General features: G+C 37.0%; 1 protein-coding gene across 2 annotated transcripts in view; it reads right to left on the bottom strand.

Annotated features, from left to right (window-relative positions):
* plxnb2a.1 (plexin b2a, tandem duplicate 1) overlaps positions 1-20,233 on the bottom strand; it is a 109,449-nt gene that overhangs the window by 30,232 nt on the left and 58,984 nt on the right. Inside the window, exon 2 of one of the 2 annotated variants that reach the window (XM_084112007.1) lies at positions 18,815-18,892. The exons of the other annotated variant lie outside the window; for it this stretch is intronic. The gene's annotated coding sequence lies outside the window, so the exon portion shown is untranslated. The remainder of the gene's footprint in view (positions 1-18,814; positions 18,893-20,233) is intronic. 2 annotated transcript variants of the gene reach the window in all.

Here is a 20,233-nt window from a genome sequence, read left to right as displayed (position 1 = left end):
GTCAGCTGTGTTGTCGATGCCTCGAGAGAAAAGAAAGTGCAGAGCGCGAAAGCACCAAAGCGACTGAAGTATTGCCGTAAAGCAGTATCTCTGGTCGTACAATGTGTATGACGTCATTGACGTTTTAAAAGACTTTTTAAAGCAAATAAGTGACTCTAAAAAATTCTAAAACACCCAGCAATGTGCAATTTCTTTGCATCTCCTTCCGAATACAACATTCAAATTACTAGACAAAAAATTATATCCTGAGAAAAGTGGATTTTGAGGGGTATAGCTCCAAAGACCTGCAAACACAAATAGAAAATAGAAGATTTATTTTTAGGGCTGTCAAAAATAACAGGCTAGCTTTGTGTTTATTAACTATGTTTAAAGCAATAATTTAAACTTAATATTAATTGTGAGAAGCACATTACATTAATAAATTGAAGTATACAGTAAAGCAATTTGCACTACACAGCAGCAAGTTTATGATTTTGATAATAAATGAAAAAAATATGATAACAAATACCAGTTTGCAATACCAAGCAGCATAATGTACCATTTTTGTACAGCTAAAATAAGTGGAAGCGGCTGATGCTGGAAGCCTTGCACATTCAAGGTAAAAACAGCTGTGCCTGCTGTTAATGTTAAAAATAAGGTGGATTAGTTGCCATTATATTTAGGACGGGGGTCCCTTGCAATGGGATTAATATTATTTGGGCTTCCTTGGCATCAACGAAAAAAAAAAAAAAGTGCCTAAACAAGTAAATAGCACCAATTACTACTACGGTCTAATATGGCAGAATACCTAAAAAACACTAACAAATGTCGACAAGTTTGGCACCTTTGCATTCTGCTCCTCAGAAATAAACTCATGGCACGCACGTATGCACACAGACACATACAGGCAATGGCGTGGAGCTGTGTCATCTCTCCCAGTGGCTCATAGAGAACAGCAGGCATGTTGATTAAATTTGACTGCTCATTGTGCCGAATCTATAATTCTCTCCACTTCAGTGCCTTCAACAAGCTAAGAATACAGAGAGGATCCCCCGAGCCATTACCTCAAACATGCACACTCACACAAACTTAAGGGATTGTCTTCGCACCTCCGTGTGCCTCGAGTTCGCACAAACAAAACCTTGACGTGAATACAAATAGTTCATAACAAGAATGAATACTAAAGAACCGTTCGCTTCAGAGTGCCCTTCAAGTAATGCTAGGGTAGATGGTAACCACTTAACGCAAACTGTGAGCGATAGTGCGCGTGTGCTAGCATGTTAACAAAAGACTGAGAGAGAGAGACCACTGGAAAGGAAGAGAGGGAGACAATTAGAGACAGAGGAAGCCAAGTACGACTCGGCACCACCACAACAAGACCGCCTTTGTGTGCGTGTCCGCTGGTGGGATCGTGCCCCTGATGGGAGTGTAAAATAACACAGCGATCCACATTCCAGACTATCGACCGGCAAACTTTGCTTCGCTTGCCAGCTAGAAGAGCAAAAACAAGCATTTAGATGGAGGACGAGAAGCAAAATTAATGAATGGATGGATGAATAAACAAATGAATTACTACATGGCCAGAAGTATGTGGATGGACGCCCCTTTCTAATTAAAGGGATAGTTCAGCCAAAAATGATTTACTCAACTTCATGTCATTCCAAACCTGTATAACTGACTGACTGTATATCACAGGAAATTATATTTTTAAAAAGTTTTTTTTCATTTTTGTCCATACAGTGAATGTCAATAGGTTCCAAATGTTGTTTTGGTCCCCATAGACTTTCACTACAGCCATTTAATCTTTGTAAAACAAAAAAAATCTGTTGAAAACCCCAATGCAAAGCATAATTGAAAATACAGGTAAAACTCCTGTGAAAATAATCAATACGGATAATTCCTTCATATTAACATATGGCCCTATTTTATGGAACTTTTCTTAGAGTGTAACATTAATAGTAGAAGGATTTCAGGTGTAATTGTGTTAAAATATAGTTTGTTAAATAGTTTAGGGGGCAAAAAGTTTTCCCGGAGGCGATGAAACAAGCAAAAGCTTCCTAAAGCATTATCTATCCCTCCTTCTCCATCTCTCTTCCTGTTTTCCCTGCAGCTATGGAGTTTACTGCAGAGATAACGTATCTGTTCAACTTGATAGGTTTCCTAATTGCACTCACTTAAACACACAACCGGCAGCTCCATCCAGAACACATTGTATTAATAAATTACACTGGGGTTTAATTAGCCAAGGCTCCCAATGCCGCAGGCCAACACACACGCACACACACACACCTTATTAGGTGTGACTCCCAGAGTCTTTCAACAGAAAAATCTCCCTATAGCACAGGATTGTGGGTAAAAGTCAATAACTTTACCAAGGCTGACAGATTCAGCAGTCTTCAGAGAGATGGGGATGGAGATGGAAAGAAAGAGAAAGTGATTATTACTGCTAAAGAGGGTTTTTGGGAGCAAAAAAAAATACAATAGAAATCTGTCAGAAAGATCACATAGGGGTCAATTCAATTTGCCCAGAACTGAATTCATTCATAAAACTGCTGACTAGTGATAGACGACATATCGGGCAGGTCAAATAACCAGTGGATATTTTGAAATTACCGACACTAGCTAATTGTCTTGATTAAAAAGAAATGGCAGTATCAGTCACAAAACTGCCTTATCGATGGATACTAAATTCAATTTGAAAGTATTTATTGCCAATTTGAAGTTAAAAGAAAAGTATGTTTTAATTCAGCAATTCTGAGTGCATTTTATTTGCTATCATTACTTGCATTTATATCAGCATTAGAGGTTGACCAATGTAGGGTTTTTAATGGCCAATGCCAATATAGAGTAGGGTGGCTGATATATACAATAAAAGGCAATATGATGTTGCATAATCGGGCAGTAAATACGCTTTTTTTTTTTTACGTTGCTGCAATAAAAGAACATTTATATTTGACATACTGTAGAATACATAATAATAATCAATTATTTACTGAATACTAAAACAAATATTAATATGTAATATGTAATATTAATAATAATACTGCAAATAAGTAAAACTAATAAAAAAAAATCTACATATTTAAAAAATATATCATGCAAACCTTTTTGAGTTTCACTTGAGATATTATTTAGTATTTTTATTCCTCCTGGTGATCGTTGGCTGCTCCTCATAATGTAAGTGATTTCAGGTTTTAATATCCTTTTGGAAATCTGACCCCGACTATATTGTGGCCTATTTTTCCCTGAACTGCACCTCTTCAGATGATTGGGTTGACTCTGGATTATACGGGATTAGATAACATTTTAAGGGGGCAAATTATTCAGCATAGCCCTCATGAACGGACTTTAGCCATCATATTTGTAGTTCTTGTCCTTGAACCGTATAACATGCAGTCAAAACCCTCATGCCACTACACTCATTACAATGGGTTTAAAAAGCCTCCGTAATTTCCATAATGAATAAATTGCAATAACCACAGCTGCAGGCATTAATACTTCACAAATCCTCAATGGCTAACCCACTATATGACCCACTTAATACCAAAGGGGCTTTATACAGGAAATCCTACTAATAAGAAGTATTGTGGTCAGTTCTCATTTTCTGGCACGCATCGCCATTCCCAACTAAACTTATTCCTACTTGGCTGATCTGGTCTGACAGCACACCATGAACATTTTTATTTCAGGAAAATACATTTACTTTCTATTGACTGCAATATACTATACCCAAGGCAAGTATTTCCTATTAAATGAGGAGTGATCATTTATAAATCTATGGTGTCATGCAACAATAGAGAATCCATTGTAAATATGCCAAAACACACAAACTTCCTAAACAACAGGGCTCAATAATAAGGATGACCTGATGGCCTTGGGCAATTGTGAAAAGAGTTTGAGACAGCGGGATGGACATCTTATGCACAATGATCATGTGCATGTGTTTTTATGACTCGAAAGCTTAAACATCTGGATTTCAATGATGTACTGAATGTGTCATTGGGAATTATGCTGATTTAAATGTCACCAAGTTAATGTATGTGGCTGGCTATTATAAATGAGGAGTTGTTGAAATTGCAAGAATGACTTGTGATAGTCTTGGGAGCATCAGTTAGAAAGGGTTGAAAAATTATAAACAAATCAATGTCAACAAATAATGTTATGCAGCATATGCTATCGTTTTTATCACAGAGTAAGAAAGATAATCAATTTATATATGTAATATATAATCAGTTTTAATTGTATATAAATATTTCATTTTCATATTGTTGTATAATAATATGTTGTATAAAGTTGTATACAAATAACTTACATAATGATATTTTATGTTATGTGTTATATTTTATAGATAAATTTATTATATCACTTTGTTCTGACCCATAAATTAAGCTGCTATAACAAAACAGCTATTTATCATATTTCTTGCAGGGCCAATAAGAACATAAAAAAACCTGGAAAAACTATACCAGCAAAGAAAACAAACGTGTGTGTGCATATATATATATATATATATACACATACATATATACACACACACACACACACACACACATACATATACATATATATATATATATATATATATATATATATATATATATATATATATATATATATATATATATATATATATATACTGAAACCTTGTTGCATTTTAACATTTTAATTAAAACATTCGCTATATTTATAAAGCCGCTTTCCTCATGGGAACCACACATTGGAGGTGATTTCAGGTTTTACTATCCTTGTGGGGACATTTGTTCCCCTCAAAGAAGGCAAAGGCTGACCCTCAAACACCTTAATCAGTCAGCTCAACATACTCTTTCTGATTCTGATTTTGAAGTGGTTCATAATTGGACCAGCAAAAACCACCCACGAGCACATCCACCAAGGCATTACGGAAGAGCCTTTCCAAAGCCCTTTAAAAACAAGCGATGAGCATTCACCGAGAGTGTGTTTGTGCCCATGTATAAAACAAACAGTGGATGATTGATGTCGAACTGTATTAGGAAGATGTTTGCTGATTTACGGTCCTCTAAAAGGTGAACGTGCTACATTATGAATGCAATGCCAATTATAGCATTTACATGCCGGCATCTGTGTTTTGAGAGATATAATTTGTGTGTGCTGCTGCAATGAAGGCAATATTTTATCTAGTAAACAGTAGACAGACCAGAACTTTTCTGTCTTACTGCAGAAACTTTATATTGCTTTTATACTGACCTATTTTCTACACCCTAAACCTAAACCTCAAGCACCTTTCAGCTTTGTAACATTTTCATTAAGACTTTAAGGACATTTTCACACCTGTAAATCATTTGCTTTGTTCCGAAACAGGTCTTAGAACTGTTACAATGTCGCAATTCCTTTTTGGTTCGGTTCGCTTTCTAAATGGATCATTTTCTAAATACAACAATTCTAAATGGACCAAAAATTTATTAATACAAGTCAAGTGCGAGTAACTGTCCGGCACCTGTTTATGTTATAGAATTCCGCTCACAGCGAAAGATAGACAACAGCTCTGCAGCTTTATTGTGGCTTTCTTTCTAGCTGTCATTATTAATTTATCATTTTGAACAAGAATCAAGGATTCATTTGTATTTGTATGTGGTGGTGTTCTGAAATGTGTTAGCTTGACCAAATTTCAATTAGACATTTCACTTCATCTTTGCTGCAGGTTAATCCACGATTCATTCTGAGAGGCATGAGCAAAACAAACACTGCGGCTTTTCATGCAATGTATGTAATTACCCATCATGCACTGCGAAACAGTCTGGTTCATTGGTCCGTTGGTTCGGATAGCTTTCTCGCCACAACGCTGTGGGCCGAGACCTCCACGCTCAGGCGATCTTGGGCCGATCCTAACATTAATTTTAACACAAAAAATGTCCACAGATTTCAGGTCCTAGTGGGGACATTTGGTACACTGCACACAAAACCAGATGCGGACAAACAGAATTCATTCTCCTGACTCCTGAAGACATATGCCACTGTTTCACGACACATACACACTCTTTCAGGATGACAGGCAAGTTTCATCATCCAGAGAGCACATTGCTATTTTCAATCACCCAATGTGTCCTTGTTCTCTGTCTATCTGTCCGTATTGCATTAACTTTTCCAGGCTATATGCCTGTATCTTTTCTGTTGTGTGTGTCTCGGTTTTATGCCCTCCAATGTGCCTCTGGACTGTAAGAGGAACAACAAAAACTGAAATTAAAACTACTGTATTAAAGGGCATTTCATTCAATCATACTCATAATCACAAGCAGGAGATTGTTTTTGTGGTAGCAGGCAGCAGGGTCGATGCATGTGGCTTTTAAGGGCTTTTTTCAGATTACTCAAGAGAAAGTGATTTCTGGAAAAGCGGTTGTGTACACAGTGATGGCTGGGTTTTTTTGTGAATATTTGGAATAGCATGGCTGATTTAGATGGAGAGTTATTGAAGTTATCAGCTGGAAAAAAATGATTGAGTGTTGCTTAGAAGTGGCAGAACTTTTTTTTTTTTTTTTTATAACGTTGTGGGGTTCAGTGGCCAGGGAGTTTAGGAATTAAAAATATGCTTCTAAAGCACTTTCATTTTATACTCGAGCAAGATAAGCAAGCGGTTGTATGAAATGCAATTTCTTAATTTATGGCTCACGAGCCTGAATGGTTTGGTGAAGAACCGGTACAGCCAGCAGGATGGATTACACAATCAGAGAAACTGACATGTTTGGTACAGGAATGCAGAGTTACAGTTTGTTTTGTAAGTATTTGTATGTGTGTGTGTGCAGAGAGTTGTGTGGTAGTCTTGCTTAGTTAATAAGGAAACACATTAACCACCAGCTTATGGGCAATATCTGTCCTGGTTAAGATGGTCAACAATGGCAGTGGGTTAATTACTGAGCTGTTTTGTGTTTATTTACATTTATTGTGCATTTTTGATGAAAAATGTATTGAAGTTCACAGCTGCTCCATTATGTGTGATCAAAATATCTAATCTCAAAATAGCTCTTATTTGCACGAAAACATGTTTTTTGATGTATATAGACTTTAATTACGATATGAAAAATCTAAAAATCACATGTAAATATCTACTCTAAAAAGAAACCAAGGTTATGTCTGTAGTACAAAGGTTTCATGAAATGCAACCCAAATCTAACCATATTCCAAAACACAGCTTTCACTGTTTGACTAGCTTGACCACCTTAGGCTGGTATGACCTGGTTTTTCCAGCAATTCCCTTTCACACACTTTTCTATGCAGAAAGGAAGAAAATCAGCTTTGGCTTCCTCAACATTTATGAGTCAACATGATTTAGATAGCAAAACCAAGAAAAATTCCCCATGCTACCCTTTCTCTTCAATAGCATAACCACATACTGTATATCTCCAAAGAACTGTCCAGAACCCACACGCCATATGAAATCAGGAATAATTGCTGTAACTGTAAATAAAAGAGGCAAGTGGTTATTTTAGTTTGCCATTGTGCTGCTTAAGCTGGTGTGAGTAGGCTAATCGCTAATGCTAGCTCATGTGATGAGGCAAGTGGAAAATCTCTAATCTGTATTACAATACACATTCTATTCAAATTCCCCAAACGAATGGGAGGAATAATGCTGCATTCAATTCAAAGTCGGATATGCAATATTTCTATTTGATATCTCTGGCTTCCTAAAACATTCTTTAGTACAAGGCATGACAGATGTGTAAAGAAACAAAATGGCAATGCTAGCACATGCCCTGCAGGTGTACAATTCTGAAAAAGAGAAGATTCATTTAAAAGTCTTTTAACACAACGGTCTTGAAAACATTTGCTAAATAGAATATACAGTAAATGTATTAACTTTTACTTGAAGTTTTTTCCTTTCTTAATAGTAGCTCCCTGAGTGCTGCTACATTTGCTCAATGGCATATAGTATCCACATCTAAATCAAGTTTGAATATTCCAACCGAGTTTCCATAATGAAATTCTTAATTTCATTCAATCACAGATTTTCAATCTGGAAGCTGGAAATTGTGACTTTCTGATAGTGATATGAATAGAACCCAGTATGAACTAGCCTGACGTCGTCATACTCAGATTCTAGTCAGAATATGAGTCTGAAACTGCTCCATTGGGCTGTGATTATGGGGCGTGTTTCAACCGAACCAGGAAAGAAAATGCATCTGCACTCAATTGGATAGACCTACAACCAATCAGATCAACGGAGTAAGTGACGTATGTTCTTCATTCATCTTTCCGATCGACAAATGCCTTGATAGCGGTTCTCTGTTCCTCTTTTAAAATTAATGCGCTGTCGATATCTTCTATAACAGACGCGATGGCAGAATCTACACATCTCAATTCTCCAGCGGCAGTCATCTTTGTTGTAAACGAATTCAACCCAAGCGCTCTTTGGTGACGTGGATGATTACGTTATTGTTGATCATCTGTCCATCATCGTATAAAGCCCGCCCTGACAATTTGATTGGTCCGAACAGCTCTGGTTCGAGCATAGTTGCACCACAACGGATCAAGCCCAGATCGAACACCCTGACCTCAAATGTTGTGGGCGGGGCTAAGTTCGGCTGGCATCCAGGCTAAGTATGAACAACAACTGTGTTAAAAAAACTGAAACTGAAGGTTCAAATTTCAAATATTTTAGCAATTTTGACCCAGATAAGCTAGAGATAATGAGAAAGAGCTAGTTTGAGAGTCACAATTGCCTACATTCCATCTGATGCAGTCCAAAGCCCCTGCTACTGATCCATACAGCAGATACAGAAAGCAGGGCATTTTCAAGTTGCCTGGAGCTCTGTACCCGCTGCGTGGGATTCTGTTCTGGCTGCAATGCTCTGATAATTTCTTAATAGGCTGAGAAACCAATTCAGCTTATAGGGAATAATGCAGAAACAACATAGCAGAAATAGAGGGAAAAGCAAGAGAAACATCTCAGAGAGAGGTACAGAGACGCGTGACTCGTTGCACCAGAGATTAAAGGGTGATGACTGAGGTCAAGTTCAGACTGGTGGTGGCAGCGATATCCATTAGTGCACAATTATTGTAATCAGTATGTGTGCAGATTGGTCCGCCTCCAAACACACACTCGCGCACACACACACACCCCGCCTAAGTCCACAGGTTTCGATTGTGGAGAAATCTGGCCTGTGATCTCATCAGCAATGAGAATATATGCATGCAATGACTCTCCATCTGGCTTTGACCTGTGGGCTAACATTATGATCCATTCTCCATATATTGAACATTATAGAAATGAAAACTGAGTATGGATTCAATTTAATAAAAAGCATAACACGAACACACTAGACCTTTTAAGTGAACCTCGGGAAGTAGGTGGACTGTTTAACACATCCAGGCTTCAGCACTCAGACAGCAGCATAATTTTTTAATAGGCAGTAAGAGGAAGTTATATTGGCTTACTCTTTCTACTGCTATTTCTGAGAGAGATTTCACAATTTGGTATTTTTAAAAACTACTGTGTGTGTCAATGGGGATAAAGGCAAAAAAGAGAGGAAAGAATGAGTAATGCATCACACAAAAAGGATATAACCACTTTGATGCACTGGTACTCAATATTTCTGTGCTATGAGTAGATACATTTATATTACATTACATTACATTACATTACATTACATTACATTATAGAACAACCTAAGTGAAGAATTTCAGAATTCCTTTGTACATTATTTGCAGTTTCCCCTTTTGCTTAATGACAGCTTGGAGTCGAGCACTCAGACATCTGTCAAAGCCCCGGAAATGATGACTAGCGGAATAACTGTACTTCTGTCGAGTAAGCGGAAAGGATCCGTCTTCCTCTGCTTCAGCTCTCATAACTTTTTATTTTTAATATATCTGACAAAGTGCCTGAATCGCACTCTCTTTCCCAGGCTAAGAAAATCATTTCTAAAGAAACAATATATCACTTCAGAGAAAGTGAGACAGAATAAGAGTGTACCAGAGAGATTTGTCCTCCCTTCTGCAGTTTTAATTTCACATCCAGTGCAAAGAACTGAAGAGGGAAGATGCACGTCTGAGATAGCAGGAGGAAGAGGATGGGAGAGGAAGGACAATCGATACTCTGTCAGAGCTGAAGCTCCTCAGCAGGCGGCTTGGGACACGGCCAGTCTGGTCGCATCTGACAGCTAATTGTTTCTCAGGAGCTTCCAGAAAGACATCGTCACAGTGAAAGAACACAACACAATCAAAATACCAAGTGACACATTGAAAGGTCAACAGAATCGTTTCGTGTCATACCTGTCTTTGTGTGCCAAAGACAAACAAAAAGAAGAGATGTGAAGAGGCTTGCAGAGAAGCACTTGTCATAACGCCAAGCCCTGATGTGACCTCAAGTCAAAAGAGAAAAAAAACCTCAACAAACACCAGAAGAATTTTACAAGTCAATTAAAACCTCATTTGGAGACCAAAGTCTGTGTCAAGACAGCCAACGAGAGACTGGCGATTTCCTGTCAGAAAATCGCTCTCACGACCTCTGACCTCAGTGCTTTCATTTATCGACCAAGTTGTGGACGGACATGAGGCTGTTTACTTAGAGAAGGGATATGGCCTGTCAGAACATCATACATGAGCTAAAACAGCAAAATAAGACATTTTTAGAGGAAAATAAATGGTGCTCGCTGATGCAAAACTCACTATCGTTATGCTAGGGTGTTCAGCCATACATTAAACATATTTTTTTGCACATTGTTATGCAATTGCTAGGACGTTCTGGGAGGTTCTCACCGACCTAAAGGCTCACACTTTGTTCACACAAAGAACGATAACTATAAAGATACCCATGTATTAGCATTGACACAAACACAATAACATTTTGTTTATTAGAAGTTCGCACTGCAGTTATGTCATCTGCCGCTTTGAATGCATGAGCTCTTTAAAGTCGAATGGATTCTGATTGGCTGTTATTCGTTCATCAGCTGGAAACATTTATTCTGAAGGTGATCCAAACAACATCATTTCTCTGTGTCGTTATTGTTATAGTTATGGTGTGTACTTCCCTATTCTCACAGAATTCGTTCTGATTTAAAGCAGCTGATGGAAAACAGGACATGATTGCTTAAATAGTATCAGGGACAATGATTCTCAGGTCAGTATATGATAATCTCCATTGACAGACAATGATTTATCAGTAATGTTTTACAGGGGCACAGCAGTATTTCACAAGGGCTATCGTCCTTGGTGTGAACGTGAAACTTCTTGTGGCCTCCAGTCAAAAGTATCTTTGATTTTCTTTTCCCTAAATATGGCCAACAACCCACATTTTTGGAGTATAACTTATGTCTGTAGCACAAAAAGTGCATGATAAATTCTGAAGTTTAATAATACTAAAGGTTTTGGGTGTGTTGAAGTTCATAACCCTATAGTTGTAACAATAAAAATGGAGATGCTTGCTAAATACAAGCCTATGTGTACAAATTAGGGTTGGGTTGATAGACCCATGGCTGACAGACATCACGATGTTGAGCCGGCATCGCGATTGAAGCACGTGAATTCATCAGTTTCTCCCGAAATACATGAAAGTAAGTGGCTAGTGAACTTGGAGAAGAATAGAGTCAACTTTATAGTTACTTACACTGTGTATCTGATATGAATAAAACACGTCGGCAAATATATTTGAATGGATTGTTATTGCTGCTTCCATAGACACCATTGTGTATTTTACAAACTATAAATGTATTGTTTTGCTATAAATTATAAGTATTTAAATGTATGAAACCTAAAATAAACATTATGTGGTTAAAAACACTGAATAGTTGTGATATATGACGAGCGCTGAGCACGTCCGTCTTTGGCTCAGTGCCAGTTATTGCGCAAAAGCACAGTTTGAATCTGGCAGTTATGTCAGCTTAGTGGTCAGCTGCTGCAGAGCGTGTCAAAATCGAAATTGCTGATGAGATGTAGAGGAAAATATCTAGTGGAAAATGAGAATGTTACGTTAATCCCCCCACCCACCCCGGATGATGTCCATCGCGATGTTTCACTGTAGACATCGTCTGATCCCAAATTGTTAGTCATCGCCCAAACCTAGTACAAATGATAGTCAAATTTTAAATAAGAGAATACAAACGGTGGTATATGCGTGTTGGTAAATTTACTAGGATTAAAGTTGACTGAGGCAGATGGTCTGTCTTTGGTTAGCCACGGTGAATGAGCAAATGCTCAGACAGAAACCAGCTCTAATTCATTTACCCATTCATCCCCTTTCACATATTCACCTCACTCTCACTTGCTCTCCTTCCAATCTTTCTGTCAGCTCCTCTGGGTCAAATTACCCCTGCCAGGCATGACGAGATTTTGATGCTTTCCCTCTGTTTGGTGCCCTGAAAGCTTTAAAATGAACTATGATGCAGGATCAACTCAAGAGCCAAATACAAGTCTGAGAAACTTCATGGAGGCTGAACTAAGGAGTATTACTGTCTGTCAGGATCTGAAGAAAAACAAGTTCCCATCCCCCTCGCGCACAATCTAGCAGTCTCTGAACCGATAAAGCGCTCCATCTCCTCTGCTGGCATGCTGTGTCATGGCCTCTCTGCTAGATCATGGATCGTGGAATAGATTACAGCAGTGCAGACTTCTGGGATATATCACATCTATGCTGAGAGAACATATATATCCATCAAACTAAGTCTTGAGAGTGAAACTCTTGCTACGTTCAAAAACCTAAAGAGCTGCCTACTAAGGCACCATTTTAAGACTTGAAGGGTATTCCAAAAGATAGAAATGTTCATTAAGATGCCTCCTAAGATACCTTGTTTTAGCCAAAATCCAAGGTAGCATCGTATGCATCCTTTGCAGAAAAGGCAATGCCAAAATTCACTGTGAAAATGATGGTGGATGAGGCAAGAGAAATATTGATCATAAATAAGCTTGTATTTCATTAACACTGACTCACTAAATACTGATTTAAAAAAAAAAGTTATAAAATAGAATAATTTAAAAACTTAATATTGTACCTCATGTGTGTGCAATGAGCGTTTTTATGTTTCAAATTTCATGTTGTTAGCTTAGCAATATGCTAACAACAAACTCAAGCAAGACAAGTTGCTGCACATGTCAAGTGTTACAAATTAGTCACGGATAAGGATCTATTTGAGTTAGAATGCTGTCTTGGAAGGTAATAACTCCGCTGACTACATTTTGTATCAGAGCGAAGAGAGGAACATGCGTCTTTCCTGATACCATCTTACTTTGAATCTATGACCAGACTTTGGATCCATTTCCTGAAAACTGCTCATTTTCTCTCCTTCCCCCTCCGCTCTGGCTTCCCTCTCTCACAGATTACGAACTAGAGGGGAGGACAGGTGAGACCGCCTATAATTCTTCCACAGCAGAGGGTCGATAATTTCAGGAAGGGGCTATATATCTGACTCCATTGCTTATTATAACACAAGGGCCATAATTCCCCAGCTCTTGATGTATACGACTGCAGAGTTTCACTCTATCAGAGTCACCTGGCTAAACTACGGCTTCCAACAACGCAACAGAGCATCTAACAAATAGAGCGCGCTGGCAGAAATGCATCCATGCACATACTGTAAGGTTCAAAATTAACCTTTTGCCACATCTACCAATAGAAAATTAGATTTACAGTCCCAAAATATTTCATAAACTGAAATAAATAATGCATATAAATTAATATAAATGATTATATAAAGTATTTTTATTTAAATAATTTAACTATATAAATGAATATATAAGTACAAAGTGAATAAATAAAGTAAATAAATATGTAACTAATTAAACAAGCATAAATAAACAAATAAATACAAGCCAACAAGTTGTATTTACCCTCCAGAAAGCAATTTTGACTCGCATCTTGAGTGTTAATTTGAATCCTGCTCACACACATGCAAAAGCACAGGAGTGTATGGCACTGCTCCAAGCACAACACACCAGTCACGGTCTCATCACTGTGTGTCTGTGTGTGTGTCTGTGTGTCTGTGTGTCTGTGTGTGTGTGTGTGTGTGTGTGTGTGTGTGTGTGTGTGTGTGTGTGTGTGTGTGTGTGTGTGAGAGAGAGAGAATCTGGGGTGTGAATGAGCGGTAGTCACCCAAGCCACTTAAGTTAACTTGATGCAAATTTCTTTACTTGCCCTCTGGGCTCCAACATCTCTCCAAAAAACAGACTTCTGCTCAAACAGGGTTCCCTGACATTTAAACTCCAAAAGGGACCCTAAAGACCTTTTGTTTAACACAGCTGTTTGAATAAACCATTAAAACTAATAACTACAAGATCTACAGCAAATAAGCATGTTCGACAAGAGGTGACGGTGGTTTGACCTCTCCGTAAAATGTTGTGAGGCCCGGTGGGATACAAGTAGTAATCATGAGAAGACTCAAATTGTCTCTGTACTTACGCACATGAAAATGAGTGCAAACTAAAATCCACACAGACCTTTGAGACTCCAGAGGCACTTCTATCTTCACTTCAATCTAGAGGCAAATGGAGACATGTTTGATATAATCACTTGTTCTCTCTCATATATCAGTGTGTGTATTAATATTCAAACATTTCTGTTAAACATTTACCAAGAGGGGGCAGATTGTAGCTCCTTAGCCTGCAGTATGGGCTCCATGGGTCATGTGATCTGGCTAATAAACTAAACAAAATGTGTGTGTGTGTGTGTGTGTGTGTACTTGTACAACTATCTTTGTGAGGACCAGTTTGAGTTTTAGACCATTGGAGGCCATTTAAAGGCCTGTTTGAGGGTCAAGACTTGGTTTTAGGGATAAGGTTATAATAGGGTTAAGGGTAGGTTTAGGGTAAGGGTTTGGGTTAGGCACTTAGTTGTGATGGGTAAGGTTAGGGTAAGCGGCTAGAGATTGCATTGTGTGAATGAATGTCCTCATAGATGTACAAGAGTGAGTGTGTGTGTGTGTGTGTGTGTGTGTGTGTGTGTGTGTGTGTGTGTGTGTGTGTGTGTGTGTATATGTGTATAATTATAGGCTAATAGACTAGTCTATATACTACATTTACAATTAGATTTACAAACACTGAGTCTGATTCATAAAACACAAGCAGAACAAATTTCTCAAAGAACATAAATTGCTCAAGACTTTTTGGCCCGTGTGTGTGCGCATATATAAATAATTATATGCTAATAGACTAGGTCTATAACTACTACATTTACAATTAGATTTACAAACACCAAGTCTGATTCATAAAACACAACAAATTTTTCAAAGAACATAAATTGCTGAAGACTTTTTGGTGTGTGTGTATGTGTGTGTGTGTGTGTGTGTGTGTATTAGAGGGCAGAATTTGACTATGATAGTGTTGCATTTCCAGAAACATCCTAATAAGGGTAGCAGAGCACTCTCCCTGCCTGCCATTGGTAAAAAAGAATAAAAAAAAATCCCACCACATACACACAACAATGATGAACAACTAGATGCTTAAGTCACGTTTTATGGATCTCAGATCGAGATGCTATACATCAAGAATACATCTTGAAGGGCATTTAAACTTGGTCTTTTCATAAAGATAGATCCGATCCAAAAAACCGCACACAACCGTTCAATAGTTTGGAGACAGTACGATTTTTTTTTTCTGAATTAAATTAATACTTTTGTTCAAAAAGGATGCATTAAATTAAAAGTAAAGACATTTCTAATGTTACAAAAAGTTCTATTTCAAATAAATGCTGTTCTCGAACTTCCTACTCATCAAAAATTCCTGAAGAAAAATGCATCAGTTTCCACAAAAATATATAACTAATATAACTGTTTTCAACACTGATAATAAGAAATATTTCTTGAGCCCCAAATCAGCATATTAGACTGACCATGAAGACTAAAGTAATGATGCTGAAAACTCAGCTTTGACATCAAATGAATACATTACATTTTAAAAGAATTTAAAATAGAAAACAGCTATTTTAAATTGTAATAAAATGTCAAAATTGTACTGTTTTTACTGTATTTTGGGTCAAATAAATGCAGCCTCCGTGCACATGAGCGACTTCTTTCAAAAACATTTAAAAAAATCTTATCAACCTCAACCTTTCTAATGATAGTGCACTTCTGATTCAGATACTTTTGATTCATTTCCAGTCACATCAATACCACAGGCGTTGACGATTTTATGCCTCAGGAAATAGCCTGAAGCAATGAGTTTGTCTGTCGGCAATGGTAAAAGTTTCGCTGGTGATAACGCATTATTAAAACTATCCAATGGCACAATATCGCACACTTCCAGGGTGTAATCATCACCTAGTGAGAAATAAATGCTTAAACACTTATTATCATAGTGATGTGACTGACAAGAGCTATTAATCATTGTCAGTGACTGAGGCAAAATCCGCATTGAGGTTTTATGAAAAATGGTTTACGATAACAGAACAACATATACCAAGTTCTCATGCCCTCTTTATGTATGTGAAGGTAATGTTTTCTTTCTGTAATAGGAGCTCAGTGTCCACCGTTGCTGCTTAACAACTGACAAAAAAAAAAGTAGGTAGGGATCTCACAGCAAAATCAAGAGCAGTAATCTGCCTCGCAATCAGAATTTCCTCGCAGTCTCATGAAAAAGAGCAGAATGCCTCAGGCTCCAATATAAATGCAATTAGGTAAGAGTGGAAATACAGAGTGCGTTTAGAGTATTGAAAGCGCCAGCATTTTTTTTTTCTTCTCCTGGTTGGAGGATCTGGTTTCATGTTTCATTGACCTTTTTTGTATAAAAAGCATGGACCCAATCCTTTACTGAAGAACAATAGGTGGAGGCTGCCAATAGCAGACGTGAGTCAACAGCAGGAGATCAGGGAGTGGCCAGAGAACGTTCAAGAAGATTCCCGTGAGTAATTTACGCTCTCAGGCGCTGACGCTCTACTTCTCCTTTCTCTCCCTAACAACCTGAAAAACAATTAACCTATTAAACTAAACTACTTCCACCACACCTTGAGAGGAATGTGGAAATTATATTTTCAGTTCAAGTTGGTGGGTTTTTGGAACAATTAATCGCTTAAGGAAGCGCATAGGATGCATTTCATTCAAAAACAGAGCACGTGTTTGTCTAGTTACATTACCGTTTAAAAGTTTGGGGTTTGTACGATTTTTTTAGATAATTTTGAGTCTTCATTTATTTGCTAAAAAATACAGTATAAAACAGTAATATTGTAAAATATTATTACAATTTAAATTAAATTTCCCATTTTATTATATATTTTCAATGTAATTTATTATATATATATATATATATATATATATATATATATATATATATATATATATATATATATATATATATATACATATATACACACATATATATACACATATATATATATATATATATATATATATATATATATATATATATATATATATATATATATATATATATATATATATATATATTAGGGCTGTCAATCGATTAAAAAATGTAATCGCGATTAATCGCATTTAATCACACATTTTTTATTTGTTCTAAATGTACCTTAAATTAATACTTTTCAAGTTTGTAATACTCTAATCAACATGGGCATGGATAAATATGGATGCTTTATGCAAATGTATGTTTATTATTGAAACCATAGTCAACATAGAGCATGAAGACGAGACATGTTTCAAAGGTCATAGATGTTTTTCAAAGAACTTGTTCATGTCTATTAGACACATGTAGAAAGAACAAAGAAATACCAGGTTCCCATTACTTCTCTTTCTTTGCACTGAGCAATTAACTAACACAAACATGTTTAGATTTTTGCATGACAGGGCAGCTCTTCTGAAAATGCTAAATGTACATTTATTATTTATTATTAGCCTACATTAGTTTGTCTCTCTCTGTGCCCATTTTGATGAAGCTAAATTCTCAATAAAACTGTTTTCATTGGTATATTTTACTGTTTCTGTTGTCAAACAACGGAATGAATATGAAATGGTGACTGAAACGCGACCCATTAAGACATAACCAGCTCCTTCCAAGATGTTAATCTGCACAAAAATCCTGATAATCGAGCCGTCGTCTGATGAAATCAAATACACATAAGATAAAGACAATATATGTGCTGTGATTTCGGCTATACTTGCATGTAAAATTAGAGAAGCAACATAATATCTGTGTTTAACTGAATTAAAGCGCTGCTCCTCTCTGTAGCGCGAGACGCAGAGAGAGAGAGAGAGAGAGAGAGGGGTGCGCGCACGTGCTGGGAGAGCAGTACCGGCGGACATGGTACCAGTAGATTCTCAGAAACTAAATAAGGTTTGGCCGCTTTTTTGAAGAAAAAAAGGGAAAAAAAAGAAAAAAAAAGAAAAAAAAAATCGCTAAAGGGGTCTATATATATATATATATATATATATATATATATATATATATATATATATATATATATATATATATATATATATATATATATATATATATATATATATTACAAACCCCAAACTTTTAAACCGTAGTGTAAAATAAAAATGATACGTACAAACTTATGCAAGCATCACAACATTATAATGCACAGCATGAAAAAAAGGATGTTCATTTTGAGATTTGATACATTTAACAGTAATATAAAATGATTAGTGGTAAAATTAACATGCATAATTAAATACCCAATATTAGATGACATATATCCAATATCACAATTCTAAAGGCACGAGATGAGAGGCAACAGCCAAATATATTCATCTGGATGTGTATGCAAACCAACTTTTTATTTATTTAACTAACTCTGCTCAAAATAGTTACAGCCCTTATATCTCTCCTGAAATGATTTCAAAAATCTTCCTGAAAAGTTTCCTATAAAACAGAAATTAGAAACAAAATGTAGATACCGGTAATCTATACCATCCCTACTCATCACTGCCAAACATAGCCCTACATCTACTTATTCGCCACTTACTTTTGACTTTCCCCCTCTGTCTGCCCTCCTCCTCCTCTTTTGTTTTCTCTGATCCTCTTGAGTGCTGCTGCAGACACACTATAAGAAAGAAGAGAGTGAAAGAAAGAATGAACAAAGGGCATTACTACAATGAAATGGATGGAGAAGCGTGCACAAAAAAACGCCAATGAGCACATTCCCAATTCTGTGCCAGGCACTCAGATGAGGCTAAAGTCAATTATGCCACGGCTTAGCCCATTCTGCAACCCGATTCAATTATTTAAATGAAAAATTTGCAATGAAACCTATGAGATAATTAAAAAGCATAATTTGGACCGCAATTGACTGTGCGTTATTGCTTTAAACAGCTGAATATTGACAATAAACCAAGCGCAGTCAAGTGCTGGGTGTTTTTTCCAATGAGTGAGCAATGCTGAAGGAATGATGACGGCTTATCTGTGTTACTTTCGAAATCTGTGAGTGTGAATGTGTGTATATGTGGGTTGAATCACATGCACAAGGAACTTTGATTGGACACGGCTGTAACAGTGGGTGTTGTAAACAGCAAAGAACAACAGAGAAGCCTTCAGACACAGGCTGGATCTAGGCTACACCAAAGTGAGCGCAGAAACCAAGTCAATACTAAACAAAAAAATTATCGGACTCAATTTGGTACCAGACTCTTTGTCGTCAAGCCATCTGTGAGAATAAAATTGGTGTGGGGCTGCTACGAAAATTACAGTAATCAACAGCAAGAACAGAATGGCTTGACTTAACCTAGAAAGACAGTGGTTTACAGATGAACAACATGATGAGGGTAAACGACAGACATGTTTCATTAGTGCTAACATCAGACGAAGAGCCCCTGAAGTGCCTTAAACATACTTACACACTAGGGTTGGGCGGTATTAGGGTAATATGTATACCGCGGGATCTTAAAATAGCAACGGTATCAGTTTCAATACCGTCATTACCGGCACTTATATATAATATATAAATATAATTTATTTAATGCCTAAAAATGCTTATGTGTGGTTGTCATCAAGTGACAGTGTGGAGGAGAAAGAGAGAGAGAGAGAGAGAGAGAGAGAGAGAGAGAGAAGGGAGAGAGGTAAATACTGACGAGGCAATTTGTAAATTGTGCAATAAAAAGGTGACCGCGAGAGATGGAAACACCTCTAACCTAATGTCGCATCTCCGAAACAACCACCCACTCACTGCTGTGAGGATGCATTTTGCCCCGAGTTCATTAAATAAGCGCATTAGTTCATATTTGTTAAAATATTATAATGTTATTTTTTTCATTTACGTTGATAATGAAAAGTGAACAGCACGAGTAAGATGGGATGCATCGGGAGTCAGACATTTTGACTACTTAATTTCGTTTTGTATAAATTGTATCTTAATTTTAATACATTTTTCATCAACCAATTGCTTGGA

Source organism: Abramis brama (genome assembly GCF_963993115.1).
Source record: "Abramis brama genome assembly, chromosome: 4".
NCBI classification, from domain to species: domain Eukaryota; kingdom Metazoa; phylum Chordata; class Actinopteri; order Cypriniformes; family Leuciscidae; genus Abramis; species Abramis brama.
The sequence above is the reverse complement of the archived record's forward strand: the minus strand, read 5'-3'. Positions and strand labels throughout refer to the sequence as shown.